This window comes from Tamandua tetradactyla, chromosome Y (genome assembly GCF_023851605.1).
Source record: "Tamandua tetradactyla isolate mTamTet1 chromosome Y, mTamTet1.pri, whole genome shotgun sequence".
NCBI classification, from domain to species: Eukaryota; Metazoa; Chordata; class Mammalia; order Pilosa; family Myrmecophagidae; genus Tamandua; species Tamandua tetradactyla.
Window position 1 is genome coordinate 9,605,805 of NC_135354.1, and position 6,870 is coordinate 9,612,674.

Consider the following 6,870-nt stretch of genomic DNA (forward strand, 5'->3'; position numbering starts at 1 on the left):
TGAGAAGCATCCACTTGGCTATCACTCCAGTATAGACAGAGTAAAAACATGCTCTTTGTCCCCTAATGATTACCCTGATAATGAATGAACAGGCATTCTCTCTGTCTGCACATACTGGTAAAGAATAAACACAAGCAAAAGTTATTTCTGTGCACTCCCCGCTGTACTGAGAAAATAAATACAGTTCTGAGCAAGTACTCAGAGCTCTTGTCTTTGAGACATGATTCCACTGCTCTCATCTTAAAAGACTTTTCTGTGTGAGTGTCTATTTTTCAGATTTGGAGTGAGTTCCTCGATCCCTCATTCTGAGCTGATCTCAGCAATGGCCCATGAGTGATTCATGAAGATATTGTGAAGGGGAATGGGCTATATTTTCAAAGTATCCCTTGGAAGATAAGGTGAGTTTGTCTGACATGGGTCTATGTTTACAGAAGAAGCAAGCTACATATACTCTGAATGTGTATTTATGAGGGTAGTCATAATTATAGGTATGAAAACTTTCTACAAGACACCCTTTGGTTGGCAATATTTAAAAGTCTAAAAATGCTCTTTTGACTAGCATCTTCTCTGAGAGAATGTATGTTTCATCTCAAGAACATTGTACTATCTGGTAGGGGGGGGAATGGGTTTTTTAATGTTAATCCCAGATCCCACTGCAACATTTAATTGCTGCTATTAGAAGCTTGCAGGATGCAGGTTTTGATTTTACACATATACACTTCTAGCAGGATGGACAGATGGTTAGGAGGCAGAATGCTTCAATCTAAGGAATAAATTGAAGAAAATGGCAATCTTTCCTGTTGCAGATTGAGATGTCAGGGATGTGAAGCATCCAACAGATAGTCTTTTTCCTCCTTTTCTCCATATACTTTCCTACTGTCATCTCATTGACACTTAGCCACAACAGTGGATAAGGCATTCAAGAGATCTTCCCAATTTCATCATTCTGATCATATTGGGATCATAGGCTATGCATAGAGGCTGGGTAGAGAACAAAAGATCTTTGAGTGATTAGAAAAAGATTTTGACAGAGCCAATGGAATGGCAGAGACTATGGGGAGGATTGCTATGCTCTTGTTACCTTATAAAGATGTATACTGAGCATCAATGTATTGAGGAAGCAGGGAAGACAGACTGTGCCATAGTGAAAAGTGGAGGTTGGGCTGGAGGAAGGTGAACATGTCTATCTGCTCAATGGTCTTGGCCATGGGATTTTTTTCTTAGAAAATTTTAGTTCCCTTTACATTATTTGGGTGTTCTTCACTCTGCTAATCACTGTCTAATTTTATTCTTCTTTTCTCCAGCCCCACACTAATCCACTATATGTTAGTTTTCATCAGTCAACACTTCTAGAGGGAAACATAACTAAATAAGGATGCTTGCAGAGTGAAGATGGCAGACTTTAGTTTTGACATGGGGTGGGAAAAAGAGGTCAAGATCAAATCAGTATTTGGCTGAGGAAATTTTCATCAGTTATCATCTTTTCTATTCTGCAATGACCAAAAATAAAACATTAAAATACAGTTCTCAGATAAGACATCAGAGAAAGTGTTTGTAACATTTCTAAGTAACAAATAAAAATAGATACTAAACTGAAGGAAAAACATAGGTCAGAATTTTGACTACTATGGTGGTTTGAAACTATTGTGCACCCCAGAAAAGCCATGCTTTTCTTATCCAAACTTATGAATGCAGAGCTATTGTGGGTGGAACTTTTTGATTAAGTTTCTTCCATGAAGATGTTACCTGACCCACTAAATGTAGGTCTTAATTAGTTTACTGGAGTTATTTAATGAGGAAACATTTTGGAGATAGCTCAGACACAGATGCTTGGAGAGTCAACAAAGAGAGCAGAGAGGTGAAACCAAATGAATAATATGGATGGAGAGAGATGCCCCAGAGAGGGGACCTGCAGTTCTCAAAGATGTGTCCCCAGAGAAGATAGCAAGGATCCAAGGAAATGCAGAGAAAAAGCCACTGGAATCAGAAACTAATAGCAATGCAAACTGGAAGCAAAGGAGAGATATCTTCTTAGCTGACAGAGGTGTTCCAGATGCTAGCAGCCGTTCATCAAAGTCCAGGTATCAGTTTGTTGATGTCTACAATTTGGACATTTTAATGGCCTTCGGAATGTAAATTTGTAACCTAGTAAATCCCCTTTATAAAAACAATCCAGACTTCTGGCCCTGCACCTGCATAACATTAGCCTACCTGACAGAGACAGTCACCATGAAGTTCAACCCTTTTGTGACCTCTGACTGTAGCAAGAACCACAAATGTCACTTCAATGCTCCTTCACACGGGGATAGGAAGATCATGTCCTCCTCACTCTCCAAAGAGCTGAGGCAGAAATATGATGTCTGCTCCATGGCCATCCACAAGAACAATGAGACCCAGATGGTTTGAGGACACAACAAATTTCAGCAAATTGTCAAGGTAGTCCAGGTATACACAAAGAAGTATGTCATTTACATTGCAAATGACAGAGTGCTACATGAAAATGTTAATGGCAAAAATTTCCATGTGGCATTCACCCAAGCAAGGTGGTTTTCACCACGCTAAAGCTGGATAAAGATAGGAAAATAAATTTTTGAATGCAAAGCCAAATCTTGACAAGTTGGAAAAGAGAAAGGCAGATATAAGAAAGGACTTATTGAGAAAATTTAGGAACGATGTGTCCTGCTGTACATGATGGTTTAACTGTACATTTTAGCCTAGCTTTGTGTTCCTTTGGAACTTTTCAATTTGTTTCTGGAAGATCTCATTTCTTTCTTGTTTTATTATTGATATGTGCCTGCATAAATCTACATTTGCAGATATGATTAATAATTTTTTTGAGTAAAATTTGGAAATGTTTCCCAAAAATAAAAGCCAATCCACTTCTGGTATATTGTGTTTTGGCAGCCTTAGCAAACCAAAACAAGTACTGTACAATATAATTTTAAAAATTGACACAGAGATTTGTGGAGCAAAGAAAATGTAATACTTTGGAACTTTTATGAGAATCCAAAAGCTTCCAGGGACTACAGAGTTTCCCAAAGGTAATTGATGTAACCATCAATCCCTCCTTTTGAAGAGTGAGTGGAAGGATAGAGAGGATAAGAAAATTGACCAATGTGGCTTATCTAAGAAGGAATAGACATGGCATTGAAATCCAGGCAATGCATTTGTCATTGCTAAGCTGTGTAAGATAATGGCAAGAAAAGCCTCCCCAGCTTTTCCCAGTAGAACCCTTGAGAGAAATCTCCACACATGACTTGGCCAGTCCAGCTATTGTCGTTACAATTGAAGGCTGAAAACTTCAAATCTCTCTTCTCCTTCATCAGGACTGATCTTTTAATTATTCCTCATTTTAAATAGGTAAACATTCATATTATGAAAATTTATCACTCCATTTGGTTCCAAAATACATAAACATATGTTTATTCATGCACATATTTATACAGATGAATACACACATCTAATCATTCATTTTGTTTAATTCATTTATAGGCACACACACATACACATACATATAATACCGATTAATTTTTTGAACATCCCACATAGTTGTTCGGTGCCTTCTCTATCCATGTCTTGTTAAATGAGCCATGAATTTTAACTATTAAGAGCCATATTTAGACTTCACATATTGAGGAAGGGTGCAGAGGTTGTTTCTGGGTAGCCTTCTGTTTAGCCACCACCCAAATGAATCAACTCTTAGAGCAGCAGTGGTATCTTGAAAGTACATTCATATTGTACATTAAGTATACCTCGTACATTATGGGTGCATATAGTTGTTCCTGTTTTGAGAAGCAGAAATGTTTAGAATAAATGCTTTTTTTTTCTTTTTTCTGGTATAAAATTAATGACATTTGTGCATGTTAAATCATAGCTGACCTCTTATTTTCCATACTCCTTATTCAGGGACCTGCAGAAATAATAGCTTTGTTGTCCCATATCAGAAAATTTTCTAGGGTCTTGTAAGTTCCCAGGTTCCAGATCATGGGGTCTCCAATTTTTCCCCACCCTTATACTCCTCACCTCCCACCTCACCTTTACCACTACTCTTCCCAATGTAAGAGTGTAAAGATACATAAGGAGAAAATATGAATTGGTGCTTTCCCAGAATACATCAGTTAACAACAGTGTTGAATATGAAAACACTCAGCAGTTAGGGAAATCCATTCCCTCATTACTCCTAACACAGAAAACACTACCAAAGCATTTGAGAATGAATACATAGGAGAAAACTATTTTACATTTTCCATGGGAGTGGTGGAATCAAAGTGGCACTGAACAGATTATCTTGGTATCCTAGAGTTCATGGTTAATAGGTAGGATTGGAGAGGTAAGGACCAAAGTTCAGGAGAATATGGATCTGACATTCCAGAACTGGGCTATGGCCTCAGCCTAGCTTTGCAACATTGCTATGCATGCAGGTTTTCATAATTAGTTGTCAGATTACTCTTCCAGGTGCATCCTATTGGAAATGTAATTTCACACACTGATAACAGGAACATAGAGAAGTGATTTCATTTTCCTCATCATTATTACTAAGATAAAGAAGGGTAAACATGGATTAACCATCAAATCACAACTCTAAATTAAGAATTGTGTCAAAATGAATGAAATACAGTACTCATGTGCCAAATTGTTTCTCTGAAACTTGCTCACAGGTTAAAAAATTTAAGAGAAACCATAAAATAATGAAAAAAGGAGCGCAGGTACTATTCTGAATTTTTTAATTTGTGTCTACCTAAATCTCATAGTATCCCTCTGAGTCACATTTCATTTTCCTTCTCTTAATATATGGATTGTATCAGAAATGCAGAGAGAGCCTAAAACAAACTCCAGAGACAGTGACAGTTGGATAACAATATTAAGGCACTGCAGCAACAAAGACAATTGGTCACATCTTGTAGGATGTGGACATAATGGACTCCAAAAAAGCTTGGGGTGAATCATATACAAAGATATAAGAAGCCTATTAGGGCCATCTTTTTACTCTGTGTAAAACAAGCTTTGCAATTCTAATTAACTTGTTACATTTTCACCCCCTGAGGACAATTTCTGCTTGCCTCCATAACACCAAACATGAGAAATTCGCAAGGATGGAAAGCAAAGATGTTTCCTTACTTACACCGTGGAATCCTTCCAATCCCAATATCAGTGAGAACCTAGCAGGAATTCCTTGGGGCAGGTTCCAAGGAACGGGCTATGGAGGAAGTGACCAAACAGCCCTTATGCTTAAGAAGTCCTCTGGTGGTTTTTTGTGACTCCTGCTTCTTGATCTGGGAAGATAGATTGGGCCTTCCATGCTTTCAGGTGGCCATGAGATCCTGAACAAGTCACTTTCCTTAAGAACCAATAAATATACCAACAAACTGTGGATATCTCCTAACTGAACAGGGTAGAGGATTGGTGCAATGAAAGCAGGGAGGACTGTGGCTAACAGGGCCTTCATGAGGAGTCATGTAGGTGGTCACAGGCACACTTTATGATGCATTAGAGTTTTATCCTGATATTGTCCAGAAGGATCGAGTCTGGGTGCAAAATTTTGTCTGCCCTGCTCATGTTTATCCTTCTTTCTGAACTTTTTTTTGACTGTGCTGAGGAGTTAAATTCTCAAAGTTTCCATCTCCTGGCATTGAATAGCATGAACAAAATCTTGGTGATCTGAAAGAAGGGGAGGGGGGCTTTTTGTCACCACAGTCAGAACCTTCAAAACCTTTTCTGACCAAACCATGTTGTAAATGCTCTATGTTCATTCTCCAATAAGGTGGAATATCCAGGGAAAAGGGGAAAAATTCACTCTTGTGGGACCCACAGAAAAAGTACTGACTTCCCTGGTACTACTCAGGACACTTCCACAAGAAGAAATAACTTCCTATACTGGCCTAAGACTTAGCAAGGACCTTTGTTGTAGCTTTTCCTAAAGTTTTACTTTTTCCTAAATAGTGAGCACAAAGCCTCCGTATTCTGCAATGTTATAATGTAATTTACTCTGTACTTTCTTGGGTAACGTCTTAGCAAGAGATATTTTACAAAATATCCATTTATTGGGGGCTTCACTAGCTTGAAATCTGGTATGCTGTAAGACATTTTACAGAATCAAGACTCTTGCTGGAGATTATCCTGATATAGATTTGAAGGGAGGTGAAAAGGACCCACAACACTGAAGGGAATGTGAAAAATATTTCAAGTTTCCAGCTGACAAGTTGGGGACAGGCTGGTCTTTACTGTGCCATATCAGATCCCAACATTGAAAAGAAAGTTATGTTTCTATGCATAAGTTTCAATTAATTATTTTATTTAATTTTGCCTGCACCACTTACATAGTTGAAAAACTTGAAATATTTACAAATACTGATAGTAAAACTTCCAACATTATTTTTAAATTTCATTTACCCTTAACTCCAAAGCTTATAATTCTATAATAGAAGAAATTTTGAGTAAAATTTTTGAAATATACTTTTACATTTATCATGTTTTCAAATGGCAAAATTGCCACCGTGTACAATTTCTAATCACCCACTGAGGATCTTCAGTTACATTTAAGTTTAGCTTGCTGAAAGGCCTTTTTCTGCACTTCATTTGCTGTAAAGGGGGTTCCTTGATCAGAAGCAATGCTTTGCATAATACCATGATGATGGATAAGATATTCTGAAAATGTATGGATGGCAATTTTGGCAGAAGCATTGCTTGCAGGGAAAGCAAACTCATATCCACAGTATGTGTCTATTCCAATTAGAAGAATTCACTGCCCCTTCCATGATGGAAGTGGTCCAATGTAATCAACCTGCCGCTATATAACTGGCTGATCAACTTGGGAAGTGGTGTCATATTGGGGGCCAAAGGTGGGCCCATTCTGCTAGCAGATTGAGCACT

At 37.9% G+C, this 6,870-nt stretch overlaps 1 pseudogene; it reads left to right on the plus strand.

The window, feature by feature from the left end:
* The first annotated feature begins 2,229 nt into the window (after positions 1-2,229).
* LOC143672603 (ribosomal protein uL24-like pseudogene) lies at positions 2,230-2,667 on the plus strand (annotated as a pseudogene).
* The last annotated feature ends 4,203 nt before the right edge of the window (positions 2,668-6,870 follow it).